At 48.0% G+C, this 20113-nt stretch overlaps 1 long non-coding RNA gene across 1 annotated transcript in view; it reads left to right on the plus strand.

The window, feature by feature from the left end:
• The first annotated feature begins 204 nt into the window (after positions 1 to 204).
• The window catches only part of LOC138520963 (uncharacterized), a 129855-nt gene continuing 109946 nt past the window's right edge, over positions 205 to 20113 (plus strand). The window contains exon 1 of the long non-coding RNA XR_011282896.1: positions 205 to 429. This is a non-coding gene — a long non-coding RNA (uncharacterized lncRNA). The remainder of the gene's footprint in view (positions 430 to 20113) is intronic.

Genomic DNA, 20113 nt, shown 5'->3' on the forward strand with positions numbered 1-20113 from the left:
GGCTGATATTAAAATCCTTTACTTATCCTGCCTTCTCTACCCCAAGCCCCCGACCGTCGCTGGTGGGAATCAGCAACACAACTGGAACCCTTGGATGGACTTGTGTGCCCATCGTGAGGCGTAATAACGAAAGGGGCCTGGCGACCCGACTGAAGAGAGTGGGGGAGGAGCGGCTTACAGCGCGGGAGGCGACCAGTGCGCTTGTGTCTGTGGCGGCGGTCCCTCTTGCCCATCTGCAGAGACCCATACTACCCGGGAAAACAGTGTTGGGGACGGCGGAATCGTGACTGGGCACATTTGCGGAGGTTGGCCGTGGTGGTGGATGGGATGTGCCAGTCTCTGCGGCGCCTGCGGCCTCGGCCGTAGTGGGTGAGGGCGCAGCGTTCAGTGCCTCCCCCGGCTCGGCGGAGCCGACACTCAACCCAGAAGGTGAGCGGACCCCTGCCGGTGAGCCTGCGAGTCCGGGTGCACCGGGTTGCTTCTGGAGCCGGCCTTCCCTGCTCGCCCCACCGGCTCACCTCTGCATGACTGGGTCCTCGAGCTGTGGGCCCCAGACTCCCCAGACAGGGTGGCACACTGTTAGGGCCGGATCTCCGGCTGGCCATGGTGCCGGAGTGGCGCTCCTCCTGTGTTATTATCTAGAAAGGGGGAGCGCAGAGGTGCCTAGGGCTGCACGTGGAATAGCTTACTTTGGAGCTGGGAGCGGCTGAGAGAGGGGGAGCCGCGGGTTGTGGAGTGGTGTGCCTGGCCGGCCTGGAGTGGCGCTGACTTTAACATTTGGAAGCAGCATATAAACTGCCTGGCCTTTCTTACCCATGCAATGAAATGTTTGTATGTGCAACCTTGTGACATTTGTGATGCGCCCATGGAAATACCTGTGAATGTGCATCTGAAACCAGTGATTTAATTGGCACCTTTCCTTTAATAAGCATGGAACATCAATGGCACATTCATAGCACCCTATTCGCAAGCCTTTAGTAGAAACTATAGAGTACGCCCACGGGAACCAGGGCTGCCCTTGTTTACTTGGTATGCATCCATTAAAGGTGGGAACTAACTTTCGCCAAAACCCAAGAACCTGTGCAATACTGAAGCCGACACCAAGGACTTTTGTGTTGACCAATGTGCCTTTTGATCATCGATGTAAAGGCGTATGTGGAGAAACTGTACTGAGTGTTCATCTAAATCGCATGTCCTATCTGTTATAAGCATTGCGCTGGTGCCCTAGAGCCTGCACTCCAGTCTTCATCGAAATCGACAGACAACCATGCAGACCCCGATGGCGAGTGCTTCTCTTTAATCAGGGAGCATATCCCCATGACAAAGACGACACGTGTTTCTCTGCAATATCCATGCTTACTTATCTGTTCACCTGAAAGCAGATCTAAACTGAAGCTCCTGCTGACTCGAACTTGTTTGAAGTGGTGAGCCCCTGATGCCTAATATATTGGACTGCCAATCCTTTGAGGTATCTAGGTGGGCTGCTGGGGGTGAGGCTTGTGCGGGACTGGTCAGGGGTCTGCACATCCGCTGGCACCATCTCGGCCGGAGTATCTGGCTCGGTCTCTCTCCTCTCACGGCATATGGGTATTCAGAAGAAGCAGGCAAGGATGGAGCAGTTTGCCCGTCCAGAGCAGGCCCAGTCCCAGGCGGCACCCTTTCAGGCTCCGGTCGCGGAGCAGGTGAATATTGCAGCCTGAACCAGACACTGCTGGCACTGAAGGGGAGCACAGATACGCTTGGGGTAAAAATAGATGCTCTCACTTATAAAGGCCCTCATTACGACCCTGGCGGATTTTTTCCGCCATCGGCGGACTTTTCCGCCATGGCGCCAAGTCCCTTTACGCCATGGCGGATGGCGGACTTACCGCCCCATTCCGAGGTCGGCGGGGCGGTAAGTCCCCATTGACCCATTTACCCTTCCCCATTCCCATTTCGGCCCCATAGGGCTCAATGGGAGTGGGGAAGGTGTTAATTACGCCACCGTACACTACGGTGGCGTAATTAACACCGAGGTCCCATAGCGCCATGGATTTTTACGCCCGCAAAAAGCGGGCGGAAAAGTGACCATGGCGCTCTGGGAACTCGTAGTTGGCGGTAAGGGGTCGGCGCAGCTAACGCTGGCGTAAACCCCTTACCGCCAGGGTCGTAATGAGGGCCAAAGTCAATATCTTAGTAGTACAGATAGAAAAACTTTGTGGGCATATGGAAGAAGCGGAGCAGACGATTGGATCTACAGAGGACAACGTTACCTCATTGCAGCGCAAGGTCACGGCCCTCCAGCAACTAGTCAAGAAAATAGCTGCAAAGAACGAGGATTTGGAGGGATGCTCTAGGAGGACTAATGTCAGGATCAGGGGTGTTCCAGAGTCGACCAACATAGACAATATGGAAAAGTTTGTTGAGCTGCTGTTGGTGGACGTTCTGGATAACCCGCCTCTATCTAACATGTACATGGTGGAGCGGGCGCACCGCTCATTGGCCCCCAGACTGGCACCGGGCGCCCCAGAACGCCCTATTATTGCAAGGATTTGTTGTCATCGGGATAGGGACACCATACTACGAGCAGCTAGGGAGAAGAAAGAATTAAAATGGGAGGGCTACACTATACGTCCAAGACCAAAGGAAGACCTTCCAAACGGCTAAAAACATCCTTCGGATTAAAGGTGCAAAATACTCCGTGGTGTATCCGGCTAAGCTCTGGGTGAAGCATAAAGGGTCAGTGGTTTTCTTCACAGCTCCAGATGCAGCGGAGCAATTTGCTAGAAATTTACCTGAGCCAGGGGGGTCTCCCCGGCATCCTTCTTGATCTAGCTCTGATATCCTTTGAAGAGGAGTGTTGGAATCTTGGGGGAATGTTGCTACTCCCTGATACATGAAATGTTGTTGGGGGTGAGCGTGGGAGAGGAGTTGACTGCGTCAGCCGTGGCCACATGGCACGCTAGAGCTGCCCTCAGAGGCCCCGATTGCTGCAGGTACTGCGGTATAGTTTAGTTGAGGTTAAAGGTTGGATTGGGGGAAGAATTGCGGCCGGAGGGCAGAGAGCAGATAGGTTATGGTTGCTGGCTTGGGTGGGAGTGGGGGATGAGGAGGGAGGGTGGGAGGTGAGATGTTCACAGTTATTTGGGAATTGCATTGGTAGTATTGATGTATCATCTTGCACAAAGTCTGGCACAAGTGCTAACACTAGCGGATTCTGGTCCCTTAATACTATGCATATTGTAGATAGTAGGATGATGGGTGTCATTACATTCTGTACTTTATGGTTGCATTGGGGATGAGTGATGGGCAGGCTCATAAGCCTCATAGCTAACTTCAGTAGGAATCATAAGGTGAACGTGCTCTGCTTACAAGGAACACACCTGGCTAATGATGCGCATATTCCCAAACTAGCAGGCTGGGGCATACATAGGAATTGATCGTCCTACTCTTCACATGCCAGAGGGGTGGCGATATACATACATGGATCCCTTCAGTTTCGACTACACGAACAAATCAAGGATGAAGAGGGCCGTTATATACTTCTGGCAGGGGAAATAAGTGGTGCAAAAATCCTAATTATAAATATATATGCCCCTAATGCGGACAGCCCAGACTTTTTTCACAAATGTGCTAGGCACATCCATACATTTCCGGCCTAGAAAATACTCTGGACGGGCGACTTCAACTTAGCCGTTAAACTAGACCTTGACAGATCGGCCACACTACAGCAGCCACTCCCGACGGCAGCTAGGGCATGGTGCTCTATTGCTGCGTATCATAACCTCTGTGATCTTTGGCGGGAGAAGCACCCAACTACTAGAGAGTACACCTTTTTCTCTGGCATTCACTGCAGCTCCTCCAGGATTGACTATATCATGGCGTCCACCGCCCTTGCTAGGAGGGCTGTGGGAGCTAGGATACTTCCGCGCACCCTCTCAGATCATTCACCTCTTTTGGTCCATGTTAATAATATTGCAGGCTCCCTATCTTCGCCCCGTTGGCGTTTCAGGGCTGCTTTCCTGGAGGATGTGGCCTTTCATGGTGGCATAGAGCAAGACATTCAAACGTACTTCCAGGCCCATACTAGCTCAGTGCCTAGCCAAAGCACAATATGGGAGGCGTTTAAGGTGAACGTTAGGGGGTGCTGCATATCGAGAGAGGGGGGATACTAAAGGCGCTGCGGGGGTCTATGAGGAGATGGGAAGTCACTATTCGCGACTTCCGATGGCCTAGCGATGCAGGACGAAATGAGGGCACGTAGGGAGGAATACCAACAACTAGCAGCAACTGAAGAAAAATATTTGGGAGACCCTATAATGGCAATAAGGTATGGTGAGGGAGATCCCCCGAGTAGAACTCTGGCCTGGGCCCTTAGACGAGAGAGACAAATTGCCCCCATAGCCGAGATTATGGGAGCGGACGGTGGGGCCATCAAAGATCTGCAATGGATAAATAAGGAGCTCTATAATTATTATGCGCAGCTATATGCATCGTGTTACACAGGTGGGCAGGATAAGATGGTTGAATACCTTGATGAGATAGCGCTGGGGTGGCTAGATAGCGAACAGGGAGGAGCGCTAAACGCCCCCATTACGGACGAGGAGGTCAGTGAAGCTATAAAATCGCTTCCCAATGGCAAGGCACCAGGGTTAGATGGCATCACAGCCAAATTTTATAAGGCTTACATTGACATCATAACTTCCCATCTGCTGGGTATGCATGAAGAGGCCATGTCTAGAGGTTCACTCCCTGAATCGACCAGATCGGCCCTAGTGACAGTGCTCCCCAAGCCAGGGAAAGACCCCCGCCAGTTAGCGTCTTACAAACTGCTGTCGTTGATTACCACCGACAATAAAATATTAGCAAAAATATTAACCAATCGACTATTACCAAACATGCCTGCCCTGTTTCTTCCCGACCAGGCAGGCTTTATACCAGGTCGGTCTACCAAGTATAACTTAAGGCGCTTATTTACCCTTATGCATAATGTCAACCCTGAGGTCCCCATAACACAAGTAGCACTCGACGCCGAAAAGGCATTTGACTCGGTTGAGTGGCCCCTTCTCTTTGAGGTGCTGAGGCACTCAGGGTTTGGCCTTACCTATATTAGTTGGGTCAGGCTGCTTTATACTGACCCACGCGCCTCTGTATATACAAGCGAAGTGACCTCTGAGTTCCTTTACCCCACTCATGGTACGAGGCGGGGTACCCATTTTCCCCAATCTTATTTGCCTTGGCCATGGAGCCTCTGGCTTGCCATGTTCGGGAGTTACACTCCCACCGTGGTATCTGTGAGAATACGCATTGAGCTATAATATCGCTCTACGTGGACGACATCCTATTCTATGTCAAACAACCCAAGCAGAATTTAGCTCCTTTAATGCAGGAAGTGCTCAGATTTGGGGAACTGTCTGGCCTTAACATCAATTGGAACAAATCCGAAGTCCTCCCTCTGACACCAGGGGTACTGCAGACCGATGTGGGCAATGACTTTAGATGGTGCCCTGGTGGGTTGAGGCATCATGGTTACCACAGAAGTCAAGTCGCTGTACAGGGATAACTATATTAAAGTGCTTGAGGTTCTAGAGCAGAACATGGAGTCATGGATCCTCCTCCCCATCTCGCAGGCAGCACGACTGGCTCTGGGCAAGATGGTCATTCTGCTGTATATTTTCAACAATGTTCCCATATGGCCCCGTGGCATTTATTGGTCTTGTGTAAGGACAATGATGTCCAGATTAGCGTGGGCTGGTAAACAATCTTGCATCGCGTATGGCACCCTGACGCTAGCCTATGAGCAAGGCGGACTGGAAATTCCTGACATACATTGGTACTTTCTGACAGCGCAATTGCAGTATATAGTGGGTTGGGGCTCCCCGAGCTCGGGTCATCCACATGCCATGGCGGCGAAAGCGATCTCCTATCCGAACAGTTAAATGGGAATGCTGTGGGGGAATTGAGACGTGGTCCTGAGGGGGAGGTTCAGCCAGTAAACGTGACCTGTAAGGCCTGGGAGTGGGTGAGTCGACTGTTGGATGCTACGCCCTACTTTCAACCAGACTGGTCCACTTACACACGAACACGTATTTAAAGAGCACTTTCACAAACTGGGGGTGCAATCGCTGGGGGACATGATACAAGATGGGCAGTTTATACAATGGGAAGAGCTGCGATGTAGGGGAGAGCATAATGCGGTGACCCTGTTCCTGTCTTATAGAATTAGGGGGGTATTAAAAGCTAAGTGGCCCGAATTACCGAGGGACCCAGTTCCCAATCTGGTACAGCAGCTCATTGTTAATCCTACGACCTCCAGCAAATCAGTTTCCTCCATTTATAAAGGGATCCGGAGTGCAATGGTTGTGAGACAGACGGCCTGCAAGAGTGCCTGGGCAGCCTCCCTGGGCTATGGCTTGAGCGATGCACAATGGAAACTCATGTGTATTCAGACCCGAAAAATTTCCTTGAATGCCCGATACAGAGTGACCCACTTTAAATTTTTGCACCGGGTTTACTATTCCCCATTGAAATTGAGCAGAATTTATAGTGACAGCTCCCCGGGCTGTAGGAGATGCAGTGGGGAACCTACCGATTTTCTTCATGTAGTGCGGGGTTGCCCGCACATTAGATTGTTCTGGAGAAAGGTCGAGGAGGCAATGAGTGAAATGCTTTCTACACCACGGGTTTACACGCCTGCGGTATGGTTGTTGGCCCTAATTGAGGGGGGATCCCGCACGGAACCAAATCTGCTGGGAATGGCAGCGGGGGTGGCCAGGCATTTGGTGGCCAGGAAATGGGGTAAGAGAAACCCCACGACTTTTAACTCCTGGCTGGAGTACATGAAAATGTGTGGGCTGAGGGAATCCAGATATGCTAAAACCATGCCGATTACAAGCGCCCATTTGACTACTGGCCTCAATTCTGACTGTACCTGGCTGAAATTGATGCTAGGTCTCTCCCCCTCGGAAACGAAGCTGAGTGGTCATCCGTGAACAGTTGGAGATGGGGTTCACAGCCCTTGGACTCACGAAAATACGTGAAGCATTGAGTTATTGGTTAACTGTCTGTATTGACATCATCTGTATATATTATGAATACTTGGGGTCAGAACTTGTGTTATTGCAAGACGATTACAGTTGGGAGGGTAGGAAGGGTGGGCGAGGTGTGATGGGGGCTGTTAAGTTGTTTGTTGATTGAATTATGAAAATCAATAAAGTTTAAAAAAAAAGAAAGGCCATCGCTATTGTATCCCGACGCTGGAGACAGAGAAGCGAGGGCAGATCACCTGGGTGCAGGGTCATTGGGAATTAGGAGTGGGGTGCCTTGGGTGAGAGATAGTATCCCTGCAGCCAACCCAACCTTTCCCCAACTTTCATGGGTTGTTTTAAGTCAGTTCCCCTAATTTCTCCTCCATTGACATACGTTTGATAGTATTGGGACAAAGAAGAAGAAACTAAGAGCAATGAAGACTATGCTCCCTTACTATTCTGGTACAGGGACGAAGAAAATGCCTGCTAAGAGCTGTCAGGGACAGGTATGCCCCATTAATTGTGGTCAGGCAGGGCTCATTGACTGCTCACGCCTGCAGCCTGTCCAGGGGCTGCAGGTGTCCAAAAGGAGCTCAATGAAATAGCAAAACAGACATAAGGGGTGACAGGAAAAGCAGCAAGGTGATCGAGGCAAGTGGCAGAGAACCTTCCCGGAATGAGAAGCTGAGACACTGGGGAGCGTGCAGAAAAAGGGTCCATGGAAGTGTGGTCGAACGAGCTGGGACTCCCTGGAGCAAAGGGAATGAAGAGATGGGAAGCTGAGAGGAAATGCTATCCCTTTCCCTCATGTCCGCGTTGCTCGTTCTCCTTTGTGGAGAGGCCCACACTGGAGTGCCTGAGGGGCAGAAGGTGGAGGCCGGGCCTTGAAAATCGCTGACAGTGTGCTCCGGGCTGCAACAAGACCTGTCAGAGCGACCAGTGTGTTTCCGGTGGCTGGGAAACACAGTGTGCAAATGAATGCGCTTTGTTACTAAGAGACATTTTGTATCATAGTTGTCGCTTGTCTCTCATGAGCACGTTTTCGAAAGTCTCTGGTCTTTTCCGCAACTTCAATTACTGAGCCAGTAGGATTACTTTGTATGGAAGTGTTTGCTTGTAGTATAAGACACGTATTTGAAGGGGGGAATCTACTTAAAGCAAAACAAACCAACTTTAAATACTTAAAACAGAACACACAAACATCAGGCAATTAAAGGAACATTTAAAGCGGAACAAACAATATTTCTTGAACAAACTCTAAACAAGTAAAACAGAACGAACAAACATCGGACATTCAAAGCGGAACAAACACCACCTCTTGAATAATAAACCATGTCAAACTAAGTTACGAGTGAAAATCACCATTATTGAATATCGAACTACACTAAAACTTTGCGAACAGCAAGAGTCAATACCCCTTGGAAGCCAAAGAGGGAACAGGACCTTACATTTAAGCAAACCATTACATGCTGAGTTTGACAGTGAATTTAACTCTACTGAACACGCAATTTAATACATGTTGTGCTTCAAATTGTGCTTAACTCTGAAGAATAAACAAATAAAACCTGAAGTTTTTTTATTTATATTGGAACTTTAAACAACAGAAAGCAATATTATTTCAACATTCATGAAAGCTACAAGCTACCAAGAGGAATCTTTGAAATATGGAAACAACAAAACTGTGAAAGTTAAAGGGAAGCACTGAGTTTTTCTTTTGAACTGTGATGTTTAACCTAATTACACCTTGCTGAAGTGAGAATTGAGCCTCAAGGTTCCCTTGTGTTTTGTGGCTTGGAACTTGGGGAAGGGAACCCTGAGTATTGGTTAAAATCATATCTTCTTGAATTTAAGGAAGGTAACTTTGAGACTTTTTTTGGAACTGCTTTACACTTGGGAAAGAGGGAAGAAAGGAAGCTTCGAGCTGGAAGAAGCTCAGACCTTTTGTATTAAACACTGTTCTCTTTTGGTAACTGCCATCCCTACACATTGTACAGATAAAGTTGTGAGGGCAAGCATAGATTTTGGACTCAGAGAGATTCATAAGTTGAACTCTTTGACTCAGACTTTCAATAGTTTTATTTCAGTAGGGAAACCCCACCTTATCATAGGGCAATTTGGGCCTTTTTCCATCATGACATTTAAGTTAATAAACGTATTTGTTTTGAACTTGAAATGTGTTGTCTGTGTCCTCCTTCGTGATGCCTCCACACTTTGTAAATAGTTTACTGAGACAATTGTGCTTCCTGCATTAGTATTGGGATGAGGAAGAGGGTAGAAGAGTACTTCCCCATGTAGGCAGAGCTAAAACAGGGGCTAGAATTTGGTACAATTCAACCCAGAATTTACTTATTTAATTATCTTGATGTCCACTTGAACTCCTGGTTTCTAATGCTGCAACCCAATTCAGTAAGATCAGGACCCTACTGCTTGTATGAATCCAGGAATTCACCTCTGCCAACTGTTTCCAGAACTTGGTTCTGCTTTGATCTTCAGAGTTTGACAATTGTAGGCTCTTAAACATACAGCTACTCACAGCATCTTTAGTACCAACATAGTCTTGAATCACACAGTGTTAACAGCCCTCAGAGTAATCGCTTTTGACCCAGTATATCTCAGTCATACAGCCCTATGCAACTCAAGCTCAGCCTATACGCTAGCAAGCTCCAGGTGAAGGTAAGAATCCCTCCAAAGTCATGGCAAATGCTTTACATCATGCTTGGTCCAAGATAAAAGATTTCCATTTATGAGAAATTACTTCATCCAGCGCAGTTCTAATGCCAACACATTTTTAAAAAAAATGAAAAAGTTCACTTTTCAAAATTAGAGTATAAGGAATGTTAGAAGGGGGATCAACGTTTTCATACAATTAAAGCAAATCAATATTTCTTATTGGACCTGTGAGGGATCAGAAATAAAAGCCAGCACATACAGATTTCGTTATAGACTTTTATTCAACTTAAATAATGATCTAAGCTTGGCGCAATTCGAGATCTCTACACCACTACGTCTGTGCAGATTAGATTGTCAAACTCGGGCATGCTTTCTAAAAAAATCCCCACACAGCGAGGCTTGAAACAAGGTTGTGCACTGGCTGCTTTTCTCTTCAGCCTGTACATGTCATGATCTCTGCTTCCAAAAGGCCAGGACTTACCCAACTCCCTTGGAAGCAGACCCATAACCCAGGTTCCGAGTGCCAGCCAGTCCCAATTGGGACCTTTTGGACCCTGTCCTGGCGCCAGTTGCGCCAGGCTCATAAATATGCCCAGTCCCAGCGCTGCAAGCGCCGGGCTCATAATGCTTTGGTGGACTTACCTGCAGCAGACCATGCTGCTTACTTACCTGCCAGTTGAACCCCTGATCCTCTTCTGTTTGGGACTACTTTTCCTGTTGGGTGAGGCAGGAGCCACTCCCTGGGTTCAGAACACTGGAACTCTTCTGGAAAGCAGGAACTCTTTTCTTAGGCGTGGCTGTGGAAGGAGAGACCTAAGCACTACAGGAGGCTATTTAAACCACACCCGATGGATGAATCTTGCTTTGCGTTATTCTGCATCCTCTGCAGCAGAACGCTCATCGTGTCTTCTGCATCTGATCCTGGGCCTAAAGGAAAGAGGCTTACCATCCTGAATCCAGTCTTCAGCAACATCTATAAAGACAAGAAAGAACAGGTTAGCACTACGGTCTTCAGTGACAGCTCATCTCTTACCTGGTCCATCGGCTGTAATCAACGCCTCGCGCAGCATTCCTGCATCTGAAAGACAAAGGCTTACCTACTCTTCACGCGCTACGGAGGTCATCGCACTGCATTCCGGCATCTGAAAGACAAAAGCTTACCAACTCTTTGCACGCTCCGGAGGCCTTCGGCGCTGCATCCCGCATCTGTAAGACAAAAGAAGGTGCGTTTAAAGACATTGGGTAACGTTAAATACTCACGTGCCATTACTCCATCCACGCCGAACTCAGTGGGCATTCCGGCATCCTTCAGCAGCTCCGAACTGGTACCTGCAAAATAAAAGGACAGTTAGTGCGCATCGTGAAGCAAGCAACAAGCGCTTACTTACGCGCTTCCAGGCGCTTCTATTCCGCATACGGGTCCATCCTCAACTCACTTCAGCCAGTCAACCGCCATCGCCGGAACCCTGCAAAATAAGAGACAGCATTACAAAAGACTTTTAAAGACATTTGAAATATTCAGAACTCACCGTTCGTGAAGTAAACGACGGACAGCAGTCCTCTGAAGTCAAGAGGCCTGCGCTACCTATCCAGTGAAGAAACTGGTTACAGCACCCTGCCCCGAGGCAGATGGAGCGCTCGGCATTCACTTGCCTAAGGTGAGAGCGTTAACCTTTGGGGTTCTACAGGAGAGGAGAAAAGGGAAAGAGATAGGGACATCCCAATAACCCCAGTTCATTAATCCCATATTTTCTATCTGCAGACATCTTACTCTTCGAGTCAGGCATATAGTGCACAGAGGTCCAGCCCAAAGAGCCAACCGGGTGCTACACATCACTTTTGAAGATACGGTAGTCGCCCAGTCAAGACCGGCGCCTCTGCGAGAATCAGGTGAGCGTTACAGAACGCAAAGCCTACCGCAAAACTCTCGCCCAGGCGCTATGGAAACCTCGGATACCGACCACCTAGCCCGGTTACTTGGGGAACTAAGGGCAGAAGTGCATGCAGCTCATCAGGAAACAAATGCTCTAAGAAGGGAACTAATTATTTCCAAGGAGCGAACAGACGATCTTGCTAGACAATTGCTACAGTCACAAGCCGGACAGACCCCGTTACCCGCATCAGGGGCAAATCTTCCTTCAACATCCCCTATGAATCCAGTACAGATTAACCTACCTGGGAATGTACCTCTGGCTCCGCCCGAACGATTTTCTGGTGACCCAAAGAGGTTTGCAGTATTTATCAATCAGTGCCGGTTGCATTTTTTATGCCGGCCAGCAGCCTTTCCAACTGATCAAGCTAAAGTAGCTTTTGTGCTTTCGTACCTTAGTGGCAATGCAGCAGACTGGTCGATCCCTCTAGTTAATCAAGATGATCCGGTTCTCCATGATTTTCAAGCCTTTCAGCTTAGTATGGAAAAACTGTTCGCAAGACATTCACAGGGGCAGGCCTTGGACAATGAGCTTCTTTCGTTGCGACAGGGTAATCAAGACTTTTTGACTTATATTGCATCTTTCAACAGACTAATAGTGGAAACTCAATGGCCTGAGGACAAAAGGATTACGCTGTTTTATAGAGGTCTACGTGGAGAGCTCAAAGACGTTTTAGCCCAAGTAGTGAATCCCCCACAAGACTGTTCGGATTATATAGACTTAGTCGTTCAAATAGATCACAGACTGCAGAACAGGAAGGCCGATCGTTCCAAGTTTGATGCTCGAGTATTTTCCAAACCACCAACTCCTTCCAAAGGAGTAGACTCCGGGGAACCCATGCAAATAGGGGGCATGAAAGGACCACTAACACAAAAGGAGCGGGAAAGGAGAAAACAGTTGCAATTATGCCTCTATTGCGGAAACTCAGGGCACTTTCTTCGAGACTGTCCGGTGAAACCAGCCAAGAAGGCGGTAGGAGCTGCAGTTACCAAGGTCACAAACTCTGAGCAGGGAAACAACCTCGCCCGACAAGAATAGAGGTCCTCTTGCCGAGCGTTAAAACCAGTTCCGTGACCTCGCATTTCGTGATACCCATGGTCCTCATTAGCCCTGATCATCCGGATCGATTACATGCGATTGAAGCTTACGTCGACAGCGGTGCCATCGGCAATTATGTGGATCAGGAAATGGTTTTGAGGATGAATCTAACTCTTTGTCCCAAGGCTGTAAAGGACGTCATTACTACGGTGGATGGTACGGAGATAGCCTCCGGACCAGTAACGCATACCACTCAAGAAGTGACGCTAGTAAGTCAAGATGGACACCATGAGAAGATCGTGTTCGATGTGATCAAGGCCCCTCAGTTCCAGATTATTCTAGGGATACCTTGGTTAGAGAAACACAATCCTCGGATCGATTGGCGAGCAAGAACGGTTCAGTTCCCAGAATGTATCTCTACTTGTCACCCTCCACCTGGTGTTGCTCTAGCAGCAATTTCTTCGGAGACTCCCCAGTTACCTCCCGAATACCTAGAATTCCAAGATGTTTTCCGGAAGGATCAGGCTAACTCGCTACCTCCTCATAGGTCCTATGACTGCCAGATAGACCTGATACCTGGATCTACTCCTCCGTGTAGCAGAATTTATGCCCTCACCAAGCCTGAGAACCTTCACCTCCGACAATACCTGGATCAATACCTAGCGAATGGGTTTATTCGTCCTTCTAAGTCCCCTGCTTCTTCAGCTTTGTTCTTCGTTCCAAAAAAAGATGGGGACCTTAGAACTTGTATAGATTACCGCGCCCTGAACCAGATCACCGTTAAGAATAGATATTCGGTAGCTTTAATTCAACTCCTGGACCAAGTCAGAAGAGCATGCATATATACAAAGCTGGATCTTAGAGGAGCCTACCACTTGGTACGAGTAAAGGAGGGCGATGAATGGAAGACGGCCTTCCGCACCAAGTATGGGCTATTTGAATATCAGGTCATGCCCTTCGGACTTTGCAATGCCCCGGCCGCCTTTCAATATTTTATGAACGATGTCCTCAGAGAACTCATAGATGTATGTGTTGTCGTTTACATTGACGACATCCTCGTTTATTCTTCATCGGAATCTGACCATCGGAAACACGTGAAAATGGTCCTCGAGAGGTTGCGTCAACACAGACTTTTCGCTAAGTTGAAAAATGTGTTTTCAACGTGACTGAAGTTGAATTCTTGGGATTCATATTATCACCTAGCGGCGTGCGTATGGATTCAAGGAAGGTCGATGCAATTCTCAAATGGCCATCACCATCCTCCGTAAAAGGGGTTCAAAGCATGTTAGGCTTTGCCAATTTTTACCGCAGGTTTATCCCCGAATTCTCTCGAATAGTCCAGCCCATCACCGCCTTGTTAAAGAAAAACAAACGTTTTGAATGGTCTACCGAGGCGGAACAAGCTTTCCAGAATTTGAAGACAAAATTTATCTCTGCACCAATTCTAAAACATCCTCGCCCCGAACTCCCCTACATCGTTGAAACTGATGCTTCGAGCCTTGCCATGGGGGCAGTTCTATCACAGAAGGACCCAGTAACCAATCAGTTACATCCCGTGGCATTCTGGTCTCGCAAATTCTCGCCTCCTGAGATCAATTACACTATTACTGATAAGGAACTTCTGGCTATCAAGTCTGCCTTTAAGGCTTGGCGGCATTATCTTCTGGGGGCCCGACACACCGTTACTGTGATTACGGATCACCGAAACCTGCAATATTTGAAAACCGCAAAAGCCCAATCCTCTAGACAACTCCTTTGGGCACTATTCTTTGCCGAGTTTGACTTCATAATTACCTATCGACCTGGTACAAAAAACGGTAAAACTGATGCCCTTTCTCAGATGGGAGTGGAGGAACACTTGACCAACCCTAAACCTGTACCTATCATTCCCGAACAAAGAATTCTGGGTGTAATAACCACACAATCTATAGAGGAAATTAAGGATAAAACCAGGCAACTTATAACTCCAGCAGAAATACAGAATTGGCATCTGCAGGGAAAGGACTTTGCAGTAAAGGACAACTTAATGTATTTCCAAGAACGATTATATCTGCCCAGCACAGATTTACAGAAAAAAGTGATCTCTTGTTATCACGAGTCTCTAATGGAAGGACATCCCGGTATGGCCAAAACCTCAGAAAAGATCAAGCGTTACTTCTGGTGGCCGTCTTGGAAAAAAGATATCAGAGACTTTATAATGTCCTGTGGAGTATGCGCCCAAAACAAGAATCAAAAGGAAAGACCAGCCGGCCTCTTACGCCCTATTGACATCCCACCTCGCCCTTGGCATACGCTTTCTATGGACTTCATCACCGACCTACCTCCATGCTCTGGATACAATACGATCCTGGTAATCGTGGACTTATTCTCCAAGATGGCCCATTTCATTCCACTCAAAGGCTTGCCAACAGCAACAACTCTGGCCCGAGAATTTCTCGAAAACATCGTCCGACTGCACGGTTTTCCTTCAGTGCTAATTTCGGATCGAGGTAGTCAATTTATTTCTGATTTTGGCGAAGTTGTTGTCGGTCGGCGCAAATTGATGTGAGATTATCGACCAGTCACCACCCTCAAACCGACGGACAAACCGAGAGGACCAATCAAACTCTGGAACAGTATTTACGCTGCATGCTGCAACAAACTGAAAAAACCTGGAAAGATACCCTTTGGATAGCCGAATATGCCTACAACAACTCTGTCCACTCAGGAACTGGGAAAACCCCGTTTTTTCTTTTATACGGCTGTCACCCTCGAACCTCAGAGTTGGATCCACCCCAAGATCTTGGAACACCAGCAGTAGACTACCTGCACTCTACTATCACCCAAGCTTTTAAGGAAGCCGTTTCTCATCTTCAAAGGGCTAAGGAACAATACAAGAAAGGAGCAGATCAACATCGGAAGGAAGCCCCCCAATATCAAGTAGGAGATCAAGTCTGGTTATCCACCAAATATCTACCTCTAAAAGGACCACGCACATTCAACCCAAGATTCCTTGGTTCCTATTCCATCACTACCATAGTAAACCCAGTAGCGGTCAAGTTGGACTTGCCCCCTTACATGAAGATACATCCGGTCTTCCACGTCTCTCTTTTAAAACCCGTGCAACCTCAAACCCGACTAACTAAATCCCCAAAACCTATCCTAGTTGATGGAGAGCTCGAGTTTGAAGTCAAAAGCATCCTGGACTCCAAGATCTCCAAATCTAAGCTATTTTATCTAATTGACTGGAAAGGCTACGGCCCTCAAGAAAGATCCTGGGAACCTGCAGAATATGTCCACGCTCCTCGTCTAATCAAAAGATTTCATCAAACATTTCCTGACAAGCCAAAACCCCCGGGGAAGCCCGGTTTGGGAGGGGCCTTGAGCGGGGGTACTGTCATGATCTCTGCTTCCAAAAGGCCAGGACTTACCCAACTCCCTTGGAAGCAGACCCATAACCCAGGTTCCGAGTGCCAGCCAGTTCCAATTGGGACCTTTTGGACCCTGTCCTGGCGCCAGTGGCGCCAGGCTCATAAATATGCCCAGTCCCAGCGCTGCAAGCGCCGGGCTCATAATGCTTTGGTGGACTTACCTGCAGCAGACCATGCTGCTTACTTACCTGCCAGTTGAACCCCTGATCCTCTTCTGTTTGGGACTACTTTTCCTGTTGGGTGAGGCAGGAGCCACTCCCTAGGTTCAGAAAACTGGAACTCTTCTGGAAAGCAGGAACTCTTTTCTTAGGCGTGGCTGTGGAAGGAGACACCTAAGCACTACAGGAGGCTATTTAAACCACACCCGATGGATGAATCTTGCTTTGCGTTATTCTGCATCCTCTGCAGCAGAACGCTCATCGTGTCTTCTGCATCTGATCCTGGGCCTAAAGGAAAGAGGCTTACCATCCTGAATCCAGTCTTCAGCAACATCTATAAAGACAAGAAAGAACAGGTTAGCACTACGGTCTTCAGTGACAGCTCATCTCTTACCTGGTCCATCGGCTGTCATCAACGCCTTGCGCAGCATTCCTGCATCTGAAAGACAAAGGCTTACCTACTCTTCACGCGCTCCGGAGGTCATCGCACTGCATTCCGGCATCTGAAAGACAAAAGCTTACCAACTCTTCGCACGCTCCGGAGGCCTTCGGCGCTGCATCCCGCATCTGTAAGACAAAAGAAGGTGCGTTTAAAGACATTGGGTAACGTTAAATACTCACGTGCCATTACTCCATCCACGCCGAACTCAGTGGGCATTCCGGCATCCTTCAGCAGCTCCGAACTGGTACCTGCAAAATAAAAGGACAGTTAGTGCGCATCGTGAAGCAAGCAACAAGCGCTTACTTACGCGCTTCCATGCGCTTCTATTCCGCATACGGGTCCATCCTCAACTCACTTCAGCCAGTCAACCGCCATCGCCGGAACCCTGCAAAATAAGAGACAGCATTACAAAAGACTTTTAAAGACATTTGAAATATTCGGAACTCACCGTTCGTGAAGTAAACAACGGACAGCAGTCCTCTGAAGTCAAGAGGCCTGCGCTATCTATCCAGTGAAGAAACTGGTTACAGCACCCTGCCCCGAGGCAGATGGAGAGCTCGGCGTTCACTTACCTAAGGCGAGAGAGTTAACCTTTGGGGTTCTACAGGAGAGGAGAAAAGGGAAAGAGATAGGGACACCCCAATAACCCCAGTTCATTAATCCCATATTTTCTATCTGCAGACATCTTACTCTTCGAGTCAGGCATACAGTGCACAGAGGTCCAGCCCAAAGAGCCAACCGGGTGCTACACATCACTTTTGAAGATACGGTAGTCGCCCAGTCAAGACCGGCGAGAATCAGGTGAGCGTTACAGTACATCACTGACCTGAGAGTCTCTCAAGAAGAGATTTGTGCATTCCCTCCGAAAATAAATGGCAAACCAACGCCATGGATTTTTTATGCTGATGACATCGTGTTTATGGATCTCCCTCCGGTATGCCTCCAAAGAAGGCTTCACTCTTTCCACCAATACCTAACGATAAAAGAGATGAAAATCAACGTTAATAAATCGAAAGTCCTACAGAAGTGTTCTGCCCGTCTCTCAAATCTCAAGAACCAGAATTGGTGGATTAGTAATGCAAAATGTGAAGTCGTCAACTCGATGACCTACTTAGGAGTATTGATTAACAAGAATTGTGACGATAAAGCGCACTATCAATTGCTCTGCCTAAACCCAAAGAGATTAGCAGCTCAAGGAGTGCACATCCACCAAAAATATGGAAGATTCTCCTTGATTCCACTTCAGTCATTCTATTGACAAAAAGTCGCAGCTATTCTAACCTACGGATCGGAGGGAATGCTATGTCTACCATGGGCAATGTGGTCATCTTTGGAGGGCCTTTTTTGGCATAAATGCTTAAATCTACCTAATGCCCTTAAGATGGCAGTCATCCGGGAAGAGCTTAAATTGCAATGATTAGAGAGCATGGTACTATGGAATTATAGCTCTATATAGGAAAAGTAAGATAGCTGAAGTTAATTCACCTCTTGAAATCTTCACTGATCAAACTAATGAACATGATGTGATACTCCAAAATTGGCGCTCCAAAATTTCCAACGTAATGCATGAGCATCAGCTATGCGAAGAAGAGCTCTTGGTTAACCCCATGAAAATTAAAAGAAAGATAACTGAACAAGATTGGAGAGAAACAGTGGAAATGAGAAACCGAGAACGTCACAGACCATCGAAACAAAAAGAAAAAAGAGGCTTAAATAACTTGCCTACATTCTTGAAAATGTTTTCCTTTGCCCATTTATCGCGACTTGTTATTACGAATAAGACTAAAGATCTTATATTAATAGCTCTGGAGAAGAAAATGATAAGGCGGGAAGAAGCAGTCTGCCAATTTTGTGGAAATGAGGTAACAATTGAAACGCTGTCTCATTGGGTAATAGTGTCATGAACCATCGTCTGCGTCCCTTCTGGACTTTGTGGTCGCTGACCCATAGGGGATTGAATACAGTAATCCTTCCAACATGGCTGCTTGATAGGGAACGCTGCTGCCAATCTCTGCGCTCCACGCTCTACTTTCTATAAAACATACACGCCCCCGCGGCTCTGCGCGTCTCAACGCTACCGCTTGCTGTAGTTGGACGTGTGTTGCCAGAGTTCGCGCGGGGCTTTCTTCTAATTCTTGGTTTCCGGTTCCTTGAATCCCCCTTCCTTCCACCCTTTCCTCTGCCTTACCGCCAATCTTCCTGGATTTTCACCCGCGCTCGGGTCACGGCGTTCCGTGCCTCCGAGTGCGAGCATAATTTCTTCCTGGTCTCCGTCCTGGTCATCTGAATGTATCCTGGAGTTGGATTGTGAACATCACGCTGGAATCCGAGGACCAGCACACGGGTTTATACAAATCCCGGACCGTGAGAAAGAAGACGCCACAGAAGGTTGCAAGCAAACAACAAAAACAGGTGAGAAGGGGAGAGACTTGTGACAGATTGAGACGCCTAAAAAACGATACAGATACAGAGATGGAAGCCGCAGTTCAAGACCTCGTGCGAGACATATAGGAACTAACCACAGAAGTTAGAACCTTAAGGCTGAGAACGCTGCATTAAAACAGCTAGTCTTGTCACCTGACTCTGCAACTAAGGAAAGCGTGTTATTGGGAGGAGTAGTGGACAAATATGATGGTTCTTCAAAGACCCTCCGTGCCTTCCTTAATTCATGTTTAGTGCACTTCACCTTCAAACCCTACTACTTTTCCACTCCTAGAGCAAAGGTGGAGTTTATGATCTCACACCTCACTGGTAATGCCCTGACCTGGGCAACCCCCCTAGTCAATTCGGGCGATGCCCTCCTGGATGATTATGATGGGTTTGTGGAAGCTCTAAAGGCCAAGTTTGATCACCCAGAGTAGGTTTACAGCGCTCAAGAACGTTTACTTGAATTTCAACAGGGATCCCAGGATATGCTTACCTATGTTACCCGCTTTAAACAACTCGTGAAGGAAGCTGATTGGTCTCAAGAAGCCAGCTTCACCCTCTTCCGAAGAGGTCTGAATGAAGGACGAGTTAGCCAAGGTAGCTCGCCCAAGCTCCTTCCAGGCTCTCATGGACCTTTCCTTGCAAATAGACTTTTGAATCCAGGAAAGAAAAGCGGAGAAAAAGAAGTATTAGTCAACTCCCCAAAGGGCCACCTCAGACCATCCATCTAGACCAGAGCCCACAGCTTCTCCGACCTCGGACCCAGAACCCATGCAACTGGGGGCCTTCAGTGGACCCATTACCCCACAAGAAAAGATGCGACGGATTCACACTGGTCTGTGCATGTATTGCGCCTCCAACAAGCACCTCGTGAGAGAGTGCCCTATTGCTCCTCCACAGCGTTCGGGAAACGCCAGCTCCGATCCTAGATGGGGCACAGTTTCGGGAGAGAGTGTCTGCTCCACATCAATTCCTTCCTTGAACTCTCCTGGACAAAATAATCTTGTGATTTCACAGGCCTTTCTATCGC

This window comes from Ambystoma mexicanum, chromosome 13 (genome assembly GCF_040938575.1).
Source record: "Ambystoma mexicanum isolate Mex_15411 chromosome 13, UKY_AmexF1_1, whole genome shotgun sequence".
Lineage (NCBI taxonomy): Eukaryota > Metazoa > Chordata > Amphibia > Caudata > Ambystomatidae > Ambystoma > Ambystoma mexicanum.